General features: G+C 50.1%; 1 protein-coding gene across 4 annotated transcripts in view; it reads right to left on the reverse strand.

Annotated features, from left to right (window-relative positions):
* The window catches only part of FOXP1 (forkhead box P1), a 377,944-nt gene extending 366,723 nt beyond the window's left edge, over positions 1 to 11,221 (reverse strand). For 2 of the 4 annotated variants that reach the window (XM_064433062.1, XM_064433035.1), the window contains exon 1: positions 11,085 to 11,221. The gene's annotated coding sequence lies outside the window, so the exon portion shown is untranslated. Of the gene's footprint in view, positions 1 to 5,115; positions 5,273 to 5,388; positions 5,560 to 10,323; positions 10,459 to 11,084 lie in introns of those variants that run through there. The other 2 variants (XM_064433037.1, XM_064433036.1) reach the window with 2 other exon arrangements.
* Between the last annotated feature and the right edge of the window lie 3,243 nt (positions 11,222 to 14,464).

The raw sequence follows: 14,464 nt of genomic DNA on the forward strand, positions 1-14,464 counted from the left end.
ACAGTAAATTTCCATTTCCATGCAGCACGCTTCTGCACACTCAGAATCCCTCAGTAAATATAAAGCACTTGCTGAAAAATCAGATTTCCCCTTCAACTGGCTGAGGACCCTTTTCCTGAAAGACTATACTCCAGCCAATCTGAAAAATAAATAGGAAATATTTAGCCTTCTCTGACTGTTTAATGCCAGGGATACACTGGATAGGCTTAAGATATTTTAGTTTAATTCACAGGCAATGTTCCATTTTAACTTCTATGAAATAGTATTTTTGAATGCTGCAGATACTGCTTTTATAGGAGTGGAGGAAAAAAAAATCAGAACAGATAACATGGTACAAAATCAGCTCAAATATACCAAGATGGGTTTCTCCCATTCTCAGTTAAATCCTGTAAATAAAATGATGGATTAGAAAGGTTTTCTGAGCACGACCATCATTCCTCACACTACTGGACTTCAGAAAACTTTGATGGGTAAAGCCAGAGAAAAACTTTAAAATACTTGTACAAACAATAATTTTGCTGCATACTTTTGATATTCGTCTTTCAAAGCCTTTTGGATATCAAGTAATTTATCACTGAAAAATACATTTTCTCTTTTCCAAAACTACAATTCAGGAGCTTTACAAACCTTAATATGTATTATCTGAACACACATGCACGGGCATATCATTAAAAACTAACAAAAACAATTTATTACGAGCTATTTCAGAGCCACCTTCTCCCAGTACTCATTTAATTCCATGACAGCAGGATAGGGCCCCTGACAACTCTCTGATTAAAATTAATTACTAAAGCTGTTAAGACTTTATTACTATTGCAAAACTTACTGTGAAAAATCTCTCTTCTAAATCTGCTAATGCAGGTACAGGCCATGATGTTCTGCACAAACATCCAGAGAGAGTCTTATATGTTACACACATGAATATTCTAAGACTTTATTATCTAGCCAAATTGATTTTATTTTAATTTTCTTTTTTTTTTTTTTTAACTCAGTCCATCCAAGGGAGCTCCCATGATTTCAACAGGGGTACTTAGAGCCTAGGCCACATAACTGAAGCTAAATCTGCCTGTGATATGGAAATACAACTATTTATGAAATTCACCCGAGGGGAAGGGATAATTTACAGCGCACTGATCAACAGTTTGCATGGTGCTGTCTGAAGGAGCCCTGTTTGAGAAGGAGAGCTGTTATAAAAGCAGCAAGTATCAATACTAACACAATTGGTGCCACTGGGTTATGCTATTTGCTGACCACAATCCATCTCTCGCACAGAAAATTTCTGTTTTGGTGTAGTTTCAGTATCACTAACTGCAGCATTAGAGGTTGGGACCATACAAGAAACAGCAGCGACTTGATGAGGTTGATCCCAAATTCTGTGATTTGCTGAGGCAAAAAATGGATCGAGCCCTGGCAGCGAGCTTGGGAGCACGGGACGCAGGAGCGCTCACACAGCCCCTGCTCCTCTCACCCAGGGGCTTCAGTCTGATCCTTCAAACATGAAACAGTGAAAAATACTGTCATTGCTCTCCTCTGCCCGCCTGCTGCTCTACCTGCATCGTCCCCAAAACACACTTCTGACCTGACTGAGCAGCAGCCAATGTCAAAACCCTGGCCAGGCACATCCTCCCCTGGACTGCCAGCCTCTCCCACACAAACCCAGCTTCAATGTGCTCCAAACCCAGTGTCCGGAGCCACCCCGTGATGCCCCACAGCACTGCACTGCTTTTATGGGGATTTCTACCACAGGAGGATTTACAAGACTGATTTTAATGGAATTTTTCTCTCCAGCGCAAGTATGAAACGTGGGAACTGGGCTGGACCGGCTGCCTGAGCGGCTAACAGAGATTTGTCATGAGGTTCATGGGAGACAGAGTTCATGACTCACTGTCAGTGAGCTCACTATTACAACATAAAAACTGTTATTAAAAATAAAAATGCAAGCACCAAAAGGAACACTTCAAGAAGGTTTTAACTTCTTAATCCCAAAGAGAATACCCTTGAAACGAGGTTCACAGCAGGCCCAGCGGACAAAAATCCATAAAAGAAAACCTTGCTATCAAAAATCTATTGGAACAGCACATTGTAGTTGAAAACCCACCTCCCTATTTCTGCTCCCTTGGTATTCCCAGAAGTTCCTTAGGAAGAGGTGTCTCACTCACACTCATCTCCCAGCTTTCCAGCAGCAGAAAAACATACACTTCACATTCACTGTGCAACACCAGGAAGATGCTTTTTAAAACTGACATGGGTTCCTAAAGAAATATCAGTTAATTACTTAATCCTCCTTAATGGAATGATCAACATCCTTTCAGCAAACAAGGCTGTGATGATTTAACGTTTTACTGCTCTGGGAGAATTAACCCCGCTCCTCTCCCGTCTGCTGCGGCCGCTCGTTTCTTTAGAATCAGTTCCATTTATTCACTTCTGCAGAGCAGCCCCTGCACCCAGGCAAGGAAAAAAAAAAGAAAAGACAAAAATCTGCCTGGGTGTTATTCTGCCAAGGCCTGACCTCCAGACTGACAGAAAGGCAGGTGGCCCAGGCACCCAGGAAATCAAGGTACGAGGCAGCACAGAGCAACAAGCCCCAGCGTGAGCCTGGAACAACTTCATCAGCATCCCAGGAACACCACTTCAAAAGGAGCCGTGGAGGGATGTTTGAATCCCAGCTCAGACAGCTCCTGAATCCCTGAGAACCCCGTGGCTGTCGTTCTGGCAAGAACAAAAGTCCTTTCAGGGCTCCACTGCTCGCTGCAACCAGACCCAGGCTCAGACAAAATTCTGCAGGCAAGTGTTGTGCAAGAAAGGGAATTCAGCATCGATTTTTGTGATCAGATGTTTAGTGGCTGCTCTGAACACTCCAGCAATCCCCCCTCACCGTTTTATCTTCCTTTATCACATGCTTTTTAATAGAGACATGACATTCTGCTTACTGCTGGGCTCTCTCTATTTATCTCTCTCTTAACAACACTTTGGCATCATCGGCTCCGCTATCTAAATCAGCAATAGTGCATGTCCGGTCACATAAAACCGGAGAGGGCTTCCCGAGATGCCTTGGGAACTCTGACTACTCCGGGTTACTGATGTGTTAATATGCCCCATCCACTAATTAATGAACAAACAGCTTAGCCAGGGAGCTGGGGGAGGGACACCAACACGAAGACTGTGGAGAGCCCAAGGAAAGACACTTGACCCTAATTGTTAGCAACAAGATGACAAGACTGATCGGGAAGTACAGCTAAAACTCAGATCCAACATGAAAGGAAATGTCTGGCGAAGAGGGGAAAACTAACGATGCCATTGGAGGCTGCAGCCAACCTGCCGCACTGTGCCACCTTCTGTCGGGCTGTCAGCACTCAGTGCCCAGCACCTGGCCTGGGCTTCTCAGCACCCATCACATCCCTCTCTCCATGCCCAAATCCTCATCCTCCTCCTGCGACCCTGCAGCTCCAGGGTGTATGCTCCAGCCAGGAAAAACTGGAGCTTGTTCCAAGCCATGACGGGGTGATGAGAAAGCGCGGCTCACGCTGCACCTTCCCAGCAAAACCACCTGCAGAATTCCAGCCAGTGGGTTTTAAGAAGGGCCAAAGTCTGACTGAAGTTTCAGACAGACCCAGTTTTACCCGGGGCAAAACATTCTTCATCTTAAAAACAGCCTGGACCACGTACCACAGCAGATATGCCTGCAGATGCACCAGCAAGAGGGTGCTGTGCTCCATGTGCACTTTGGGAAACGCTTTCATATAGAGTTCAAAACCTTGGAAAAAAGGTTTTAAGCTCTTTCCACCTGAAAAATCAATTCAACTGAGAGTCAAAGCAGTGCAGGAGATGCTGCAGCACCATGCTCTGGGACACACACCCAGGAGAAAGTTGATTCACAGATGGCACGTCCAGTGTAGACACACCGCGAACGCTGCAGAGCCCCAGTTTTCAGTGCCAGTTTTTTAATTTCAGTGCCTATTTTTTAAAGTCAGTGCCCCTGAATTAAACCAACTTATTGAGGAAGCAGGTTCTCCTAATAAAAACACAGCAGCGACAAGCATTGTACAGACAGCACCATTAGCAGTAAACAATACACAGGAGAATCATCCCAATAAAACATTCTGGGTATTTATTTCTGTTGCTTTCCGAGACCATTGCAACGGAATGGGAAACTGGAAGGGAAAAAAGCCCACAATTAGTTTCAGAATAGCACTCCCAGAAACACTGTAGCCTATCAGATCTATGTAAATATTTTATTATATGGGTTCCATTTCAGTAGATCTGTCAAGATATTTACAGGGCTTGACAGTATTTCTGCCTTTAATTAAATTTTCACACACATACTTTAATGTAATTTAAATAGATTATTAGTTGTCAGAATATAGTATAAATTTTGTTTACGATTTAGTTACTTTAAGTACTCACATTGAGGAAACTCATTTAACCCCCTGACTGAGGAGCATTAAGTGTTGAGATGAGACTTCTAAAGAGCTTCTACTGCCCTTTGCACTCTTGCAATAATCTTAAATTACTACAACTTAATTGCAATTTCAAGGCACTAAAATGGAGATGCTTTAAAAACAGCACCAGGAGGGTCAATGAGAGGAGAAAAATTATTTAGTCCTCCTCAGGTACCTCTTAGGGAGAAACTGATTTTGCCCATGCTCTTCTCTTTGCCCATTTTCCATAGAATCCCGTCTTCATTTGCAGAATGACGCGGAACAAAAAGTCATCAAGATTATTCTGGATACTTGCCACATCCAAACAGCCATTAGACATAAGCCTGCTCACTTGCATGCATGGGAGAGACCCGTGCCAGGAGAACAGAAAGACAAAACCCTAGAGCGCATTTGCAGAGAAGGCTGCACACGAACAGAGCCAGCAGCTTCTCTGACTCGGGAGCTCCAGTGCTGGAGTAAGGAAAAAGAGCACGTGTTAAACCATCCAGAAACCCCAACCAACAAATAACTGATCTCCGCAAAACAGCGCAACCGATTCCTCTACAGCACAAAACATATCTTTTTAAAATAAAAGACCACACCGATCCCACAATTAAGTTTCTCCTCTAATGACTGCATGGTTTATTCCATGCTGGTTTCTTTCCCCCCTCTCTCTACACTGGCATCACCTTGTTACCTGCAGGAGCTGCAATTCCCAGCACAGCGAGCTGCGGGAATCGAACCGCGCAGCGAGCAGGCTGCGAGCAGCGCTTCTGTCAGCGCAAAACCCAACCACTTCTAGCAACCACAAGATCTTCTCCGTCTCTTCTTGCAACGAGACACTTCACAGGGATCTGGCCAACAGAAAAACAATCAGACTCACGATTTGAACAGCGCCGTGCCTCAGCACGGCCGGCGCTGACGCGCGTCCTCGGTGGCACGACGTTAAGGGCTCCCAGCCTGGCCATACCTTTCGAAGCACTGGAATAAAGTTTGCTTGCCAGGACCTCTAAGATCAGTCTCAAAGACGCTGCTGATCTCTAGTGCACAGCGTCTCTGAATTCCACCTAGCAAATGCTTTCTGGCTTCTCCTGCGTGTCACATCTCTGCCGAAGCGCTCGCCGGGTGTGAAAACACGCTACTATACGTGGAGGGAGGGGGAGAAAAAGTTTCAGTGATATGAGTTAGTGGCACAGACCAAAAGCCAAAGGCAGCGACATCAGCAGAAGCCCCAATTGATGCCAGCACGCTCTGGATCGGGCCCAGGGCAGCCGGCTGCACCCTGAGCTCACCCCTGGGGACATGGGGACCACGCCATGCCCACGGGCCATGTTCAGAGCAGGGTGCCACTGTGTCCCCACGCTGCTGACCACCCCCTGGGCTTCCCCTCCAGCCACCAGCCCCTTCCCACCTGCTTTCCCAGCAGAGCATCACAGAGAAAAGCTCTGGGAAGCAACCTGACAGCAAGGCTCATCTGAGGAATAATTAAAATGCGCTATTAAGTTCAGCTTAAATACAGACAGCAAACAAAACCCTCATGCACCCGAGCCCTGCAGGATCTGATCCTGCTCCCCTTGGAGTGGGAACCCCCGGGAAAGCTCTCTCCCAGCCACCCTGTCCCTGCATACACGATGCTGGATGTGCTGGGAAGGGCAGGAGAGGCCTGAACAAACGCTACAACTCCAAAAGACACCCAGCTACCTGCAAAAACCCCACCGAGCCTTCTTCAGCCCTGGCTCAGCTGCATAAAAATATTTCAGCTCAGTGCCTTGAAGTTGCAATTAAATTGTAGTAATTTAAGATTATCACAAGAGCAAAGGGCAGCAGCAGCTCTTCAGCAGACTCCTCTCACCACTTAATGCTCCTCAGTCTTGGGGTTAAATGAGCTTCTTTAGTATAAGTACCTTAAAGCAAGTGAATCGTAAACAAAATTTATACTATTTTCTGACAGCATATAATCTATTTAAATTTATTAAAGCTTCTCGGAGAAAATTTAAGATGACAGAAGTATCATTATGCCCCATAAATAACCGGACAGCCTTGCCGAAATAACTGTATTTTACATACATATCCTACATATGTGTGCGCATATGTTATTTCATTTGATACACAAATACACGCCCAACGGATATTTCACAAAAGGAATTGTGTTATCCAGTTCAATCTCTCAATCTAAATGACCACAAGAGGTACGAATACTAAACACTAGATACATTCCATATATTTGCCTTTTTACTACCAGCCTTTTTCATCATTTTTTACAGTGCTGTGAAACAGAAGTAATTCAGGAGCTACAAATGTTTACAGTATATCACATCAAGGATGATAATGTGAATTTTAGCTCTGGAAAAAGGTGATACACTCCATGAGGAACGCACACTGCGGCATACGCTGCACGCTAATGTCCGATCACAATTCCCTGCTCAACTTCCCTGCTCCTTCTCCTACCAGGGCAAAACCCAGCTGTGTTACGGTTACTGGTGGAACTGATTTAAGCAGAAAATGTTTATAGATGTTAAAAAACATTACACATTACGCAAAATGGCTTAATAGCATACATGTGCATGTTTAATGCACATGCTTTTTATTGTCTAATTAAAATATATACCATAAAAAAAAAATCTTTACAGGCTTTAGAGTAAGTTATGCAGGACAGTTATGAAACCTTACCTTACAGAAAGTATAAAGTACTTATTGTGAGATCTGCGCTGCTAATTAAAAAAATGCTTATGCAAAAAGATTTCGGATTTCTTAATTCTTCAGCAGATGTGCACTTGGTCTGCCTCCTGATTAATATACATTAGGGTAGCAGGCTCTTACTTGGATTTTTTTTAAATAGATATTTCCATTGTTTTAGAATACTTTAAAGGATTGAAAGTGATGCGTATTTAAAGTTTGAGTTCAAGTGTTTGAACACAAACATGAAACTGTCACACAACAAAACTAACCTCACTCCCCTGGTTCATTTCAATTAGCACCTAAATCCTAACTGTTTACTGAAATAAAATCAAGTGTCTATTAATACTCTTTACTGCTACTTCCACTGAAAACTACACAGTAACAGTCTCTGTGATACAGACATGAGAAGACACATTACACATAGTCTTGTAAAAATCCCGGCGTATCAAAACCAAGGTCCATCCTGACTGCTTGGCAACATGTTTGAAGGAAAGATATTACAAGTTTTCCAAACTCTAGGAATGCAGTCATCCAATATACAGTGCTTAATCACAACCAAACTCCTCTATTATACACCAACACAGAACTTACACACAGAGAGAAAAAAAAAACAAATCCACGTTTCCTTTCAATTCAGCGATCCAGAAATAAAAGCTGAGTTGCACAGAACTTTTAGGTTTTTCTGAATTGCACTAATTTAATGCCTTATTCTCTGCAGCTCTAGACAGCATAAACAAAACCAAATCCTAAGTCCCTCTGAAAGTGTAAAAATGCACTTCAAACCATCATCACTTTAAAAAAAACAAACAAACCCCAAACCCCAGCCCATGCACAGAAAACTAACTTTGCAATCAAAACCGTAAGCAACAGAAAGCGTTGTCTGAAATAGTAGTTATTTTTCTCAGAGTTATCCTTTGGTTTCACAACAAAGATCAGCATTTGTAATGGTCCATTTCTGCATAAGTGAACATATAGCCTTGCTGCCTGATCGAATAGTCCAGAGCTTTCAGTGAGGCAGCTCCTGACAACAGCCCAGCAGCAGCTTTGTTTGATCTCTCCTGCCTTCCTTAATCTGGGTTGTCAAGGTTCACTTGTTGGAGGCTGTTTACTTTACTTTTTCCAGAAAAAAAAAAAAAAGTGATTTTTTTTTTTCCTGTCTCTCATACAATGACTAATCCAAAGACTAAGGGGGAAGAATGCTGCCAATGCAAGATGTTAAAGCTACAATACCTTTTTGCAATGAGATTTTAGCCGACACCTTTTGAATGGTAACTAGTGGAGAGCTTCCTCCCCCAGTGCCCTGCTCCATTCAATATGGTTGGGAGATAGTTCAAACAAAATGTGCAGGGGAAAAGCTTCAGAGCAGAGAAGTTGAAACGAGCAGCCCCAATTTCCCTGTCTTCCCCCAAATCTAGTTGCTGAGATGCACGGTACCTCCTTGCCCACACTCGCTTCTCTGGGAACTTGAGTTATTTCAGGCTCTCTCAAACTTACAGAATGTAAGAGCTTCTCAGCAGTAACAAAAACTGTAAAAATAATACTAAACCGAGCAAAATGCATGTTTTCCAAATTATTAAAGTAAGCTGTGAATTACCAGCACAGGCAAAAAAGTTTCTTCCATGACATGCTTGCAACTTTGTCTAATTAAGCAGCTGTCACTAGTGACATCAACATTTGGTGAAATCAGGTAAAATCCAAGTTTAGAAAAACTGTATGGAAAGCAAACACAGTTTAGAGAACTGTTTTAATATTTAGAACCATCCAGCACCCCAGAAATCAGCAGGCTATACAGTGTAGACGACACGCTACGAGCAGTACACATCCATTACTCACTCCGAGAGCAGTTACTAAAAATGAAACCTTAAACTTCTGAGCACAGAAGTTGGGCTCCAGCCTCTCTACAGAAGCGGCTCAGAGAGCGCTCGCAAGCGGCAGATGCCTCGGGTAGGGACGGGAGGGCTGCGCGCTGCCGCCGCTCCAGGCTCAGAGGGAACCGGGAGGAAAAGGACGGGGGGAAAAGGAAAAACAAAACAACAAAAAAAGTAATCTCGCTCGGCTTGGTTCACTCAAAGCAAAAACACGCAATTAAAATCATTACAGCGAAGTGGCAGCAGAAGAGTCGCTGAAAGCGCGGCGCTCCAGCCCGCCCGGCGATGCTCCGCGCCGGGGCCGCCCGCTCATTAACCGGGCGGTGCGGAGGGGCCGCGCTGCGCCCCGCGGAGCCCTGCCCGCGCAGCTGGCTTGCTTTGGCTTTTTGTTGTTTTGGGGTTTTTTTTTGTTTTTTTTTTCTTTTCCAGGAAAGAAAGAAACCCACAAGCCGGCGGGGCGGGGGTGGGGAGGAGGGAGGCGCGGACACGCCGCTCGGCCGCCGGCAGCGCGCACCCCTCCGCTGCCCGGGGACGCGGCCGCGCAGCGCGGGCCGGCAGGTGCGCGGGGCGGCCCTACTTACCGGGCAGCGGCGGCGGCTCCGCGGCGCGCAGCGAGCCGCGGCTCCGTCCCGAGGCTCCGCACCGCGGGGCTGCGCGGGAGGGGGACGTGCGCGCACACACGCGCCTGAAGGATGCGCGGTCCGCACCCGCGCAGTGAGAAGTTGCGCCGGGCTGAGCTGGGGAGGAGCGGGTGTTTATTCAAACACTTCGTTTCGGAAAAAAAAAAAAAAAAAAAAGAAAAAAAAGAAATGGGGGGGATGGGCGCAACGCGTCCAGGGACCCGCGGTGGGGGCGGATGCGCGGCGGGGCTCCGCGCCTGCGGAAGGAGCTGCGCGGGCGTAAAGCCGCAACAGGTGCCCGGGGAAGGGGGAACGGGCAGCCGGGCACAGCGCGGGGGGGAGGGGGGCGCGGCCCCACCGCAACTTCTTGCCCCGAGTGCAGAAGTTGGGGCGTACGCGCCCCTTGCGCGGCGGCGCGGAGGGACCCGGCGGAAAACACGCGGAAAGCGCGAGCGGGGCTGGGAGGGGGGCGGGACGCGCCGCATCCCACCACGGCGGGGAGTGCGCGCAGCGCGGGGCGGGGGGGAAGTTTCCAAAGTGGGCGGGGAGGGGGTGCGGGCGGCCCCGCAGCCCGGGGAGGGGGCTCCGCATCCGCGCACCGCCGCCCCACATCCCCCCCCACCCCCCCGGTACCGCGGCGGCGCTCGGGGAGGGGCGGCCGGGCACGTGGGGTCGGCGGGGGGAAGAGTGCAACAGCCCCGGAGGAGCGGGGAAAGTGTCGGGGGGCGCCGGACTCACCCGCAGGACTCGGCCCTGCCGCTGCCCAGCACGGCGCGGCCGCGGCGCGGGCGGGCGGCGGCGCGGAGCGGCGCGGGGCTGCCTCCGTCCCGTCCCTCCCTCCCGTCCCTCCGGCACGCCGAGCCCGGGCGGCGCGGCGGCGTGCTCCGCCGCTCGGTAAATAACAATAGAGCCCTCCGCCCGGCGCCGCGCCCGCGGGCCCCGCACGCCGCCCCGCCGCGCCCCCGCCCCGCGCCGCCCCGCGCCCCCTCCCCGCCCCGCGCAGCCCCGCGCGGGCGGGCCGGGGGCGGCCCGCGACACCCCCGCGGAGGGAGATGTTGTTATTTTTTGCTGTTGTCAGTCTCTGACGTCACATCCACCTGCTGGGTAAACAAGGCTCGGCGCAAGGGAAAAATAATAATAAAAAAAAAATAAAATAATAGAAGCGGGGGGTGAAGCGCGCAGGGGGTGAAGGGCGAGAGCCCCGCAGGTGCGGAGCTCCGCGGAGGACGGCCGGGGGGGCGGGGGGGGGCCGGGCCGGGGGAGGCGGGGCGGCCCCACGGGGAAGCGAAAGTGGCGGTGGAGCGCAGCGCTGCGCATCCCTGCGCGCCCCTCCGCACCCCGAGGGACAGCTCAGCGCCCGGGCCGGGGCCGCCCCGTCGGCGGGCGCGCAGCGCTGCGCACCCCTACCAACTTTTCCGCAGCCGCGCGGGGGGCAGCGGAGCTGGGGGATGCGGTGGATCCCGGAGTGCCCTCCGCGGGTCCCCGCGGAGCCGCCTTACCTGCGCGGAGCGGCGAGGCGGGCGCTGCCCGCGTTCTCCCCGCAGCGCCCGCCGCTGTGGGCGCAAACACCGCTCAGACACAGTGCGCGGGTGCGCAGCGGCGCGCACCGGCCGCTGAGCGGGACTGACCGTCCCGGGGACGGCGCGGGGGGCCCGCCCGGAGCCGCTCCGCGGGGGTGGCTCCGCATCTCGGCGGGTGCGCGGAGCGGCGGCGCTCCGGCCGCGCCGTCGGGGCTCCCGAGGAGAGAGCGCGGTGGGGGCAGAGCCGGGACCACCCGGCTGCCCGAGCCCTGCGGCTGCGGCACTCGTGCACCGCGAATTTTAACAGCACCGATGGCCTCAGCGCGGATTTGGAACCTGCGGGCGCTCCCTGGCCGGCGGCCGGAGCAGGCGAGGGGAGCGGCAGCCCCCGGCCCGGCCCTGCCCTGCCGGGACCCCGGCCCGCTGCCGGCAGCACCGCGGTGCCGGCGGGACCGGGGTCGGTCGTGGGGCGCCCCGCGGGGATGGAGCGCGTCCTGCCCGGCGCTGCGTGCGGGAGTCAGCGGGCGGCCGCGAAGTTACCGAGCGAGCGACTCGTTCGGGGGAAAAAAAAAAAAACAACTCTTTCCTTGACCCGCCCGGCTTTCTTGCCTCCCTGCTTTTTTGGGCGATCGCGTGTCAGACCGCAGGACTGACCCGGGGGCGATGGTTTCACACACTGTCAGGAGCGGCCCCGCGGGGCGAGCCTGCCCGCAGGAGCCCCGCGCCGAGCCCAGCCTGTCCCCCAGTCCCGGTGCCCGGTCCCCGTTCCCGTTCCCGGCAGCAGCGCCGGGCCCGCGGCGCCACCTCCCGGCGGAACGGCGGGAGCCGCGCCGGCAGCAATTAAGACCTGGAATTACCCTAATAGCGAGGTACTTATGCGTAATTCATTATATTTTAAATAATTGAGAGCGGGAAATCGCTGCAAATAAATATTTGCGGAGGTGGTGCTCGCGCCGCTGCCGGAGCGGTGCGCTCAGACCGGCGGGGAGCGCTCGGGAACGGGAACGAGCCGGGAGCGGAGCGTTCAGCATCCCGCTTCTCCTGCCCCGGTACCGCAGGAGACACCGGGGTTTGTGTCCTCGGCGGGACCGCCAGCTTTAAATGCAAACATCTTGTTATATTTTTTAGTTCATCTGTTTCTTCAGTAGAAAGAAAAAGGAGCTAAACCTGTTAAAAGAGCATTTTTAAAAGACTCTCCCATATACCGCTAAAAAACATTTGTTTTACATTTCATCCTCAAATAAACGCTTATTGGCTTCTTCTTCATCTCCTGTTTTTTAACTTCACACATCCAAACCAGTATATCAACTCTGTAAAACATGATTAATTCCACAGACAGTACCAGCGGTGGGACTTCTCCCTCCCCCTATGCCTATGTAGCTGCTAATTGTGCTTGAATTGTTTACTGCTGTATTGTTTTACAAGTGCCTGGAGAAAGATGCTTGATATTCCCACCACCGGCAGAACCATCCCAAGAGCAAATGCTTCACAGATTTTGGCAGGGATGTACACAGGCTACAACTACAGCTTGTTAGCTAAAAAAAAAAAAAAAAATTATGAAGGTGATGACGCCTCTGTAATTATAGGTGTTACTTGTTATAAAGTCAGAATGTTTTCCAAGCTACTGTAATGCCACACCTCCAATGTCCCAGGAGCCAGGCCTTGGAGTCCTTCCTGCCTTAGTCACTGGTTTATGAGGCTTTGCAGAGCACATCACCAGGTTGCACGGCGGGTTCCTGGCCCACTTGGCACTCCTGCGTAGGTGCAAAGCCCGTGTGGGTACTCAGCTGTTATTTTACCTTTTACATCAGACATGAAAAGATGAGATACACACCATGTACTGCCCCAAAAAGTTGGCGGACATAAAGAGAAATGTACATTGGATTTACAGCCTGGTTTTATGTTTATCTGACTTTTGTTTCAAATAAGCACAAGCAGAAGCAGCTCTGTGAGTATGCTCATACTGCAACTTGAGGCAAAACCCCTTCTTGGCAAAATGCTGGTTGCTGCTTTCCCGATTTCTTTGTTTTCGGTGTAGTCAGGGCAAATCAGATCAGTCTGGCAACAAGTAACTTCAAAAAAGGAGAAAATGCAGCTCCACCTATCACATGGTACTGTGCAAGGTAAAATAACTGGACCTTTCTTTTGCTCAGGGAACTTCAAGGGCAGGAAGGGTCAACTTGCCTATGAGGGGGAATTTTAAAAGGTGTAAACATCAGCTTAGAGACCATGCTTTTGGCAACACTTGCACCAGCTTTAGTGGGAGCTGGATCTGTTCTCCAACTGGGGAAGTCCCACAAAGAGATAATGTGACACAGCTAAGGTCTCAAGTTGGTTTGTCTGACAAAATGAAAAGCTCTCCCAAATGAGAGCCATAACCAAACCCAGATATTTTTCTTAAATTAAATATTGTTGTTGGGGAGGGGCATTTCCAGCATACCAAAGTCTGATCCCTCAGTTACAAATGCATTTGCATCCTTCATCTGTTTTTGCTATTGCACTTTCCCAGTTTTCCCGGCCACAGCAGAAGCCATGTCCTGGCCTGTGCTGGGAGCACAAGCTGGAACAGAACTGAGCTTCCTTGTGCCAGGAGGTGCCTGGCAGGACAGGGCTGCCCACAGCCACCCCGAGGGCTGGTGCTGGGCTGGCTGTGGCAGAGCAGGCAGCCAGCAGCACAGCCAGCTTGGTGCTGCTTGCAAGGGAAAGAAATGGCTGTGCTGCCCCGCAGCATCACGATCCAGGCAGAGCAGGCTGCAGCCTGGCTCCATGCACAGGGCAGCGGGAGTCAGGCACAGAATAAATGGCATTTTGCTCTGTTGTGAGTCCAGAGAAGCTCCACTGCAGTCAGAGTTGGTTTGGATTTGCATGGGCAGTGCAGAGACATGAGTCTTGGATTCACCCCAGACTCCTCTGGGTTCCTAGTGGATGGGAAAGGCTCCCCAGGTCTGTACCCACACTAATCCTCTCTGCTCCTGGAGGTGTCCCTCCAGCCGCCACTGTACCAGAAGCCACCCAGAGATAACTTTTCTATAGCACATTTCCATTTGGCCTGAGCTGCCAGCCAATACATATTTCCTTTTCCTGTGGGGGCAATGAATAGCCATTGTATTTTCGTTGGACTATTAATCTGCCTGAATTTGGTCGAGATTCTTAAATGAATATTCATGGGAATTAATGTAATTTAATTCCTATTGCTTCCTGAATATAATTACATGCCGTACGTGAATTGGCAAACGCCACGACACATCCAATCTTGCTGAAAGTCCATGACCGATGGAACACCACGAGCTGGACACTCCTGCAGCACTGGAGATGCACAAAGCACTGCCAAGATGCAGCTTGACTTCAGGAGAAGAAAC

This window comes from Passer domesticus, chromosome 9 (genome assembly GCF_036417665.1).
Source record: "Passer domesticus isolate bPasDom1 chromosome 9, bPasDom1.hap1, whole genome shotgun sequence".
NCBI classification, from domain to species: Eukaryota; Metazoa; Chordata; class Aves; order Passeriformes; family Passeridae; genus Passer; species Passer domesticus.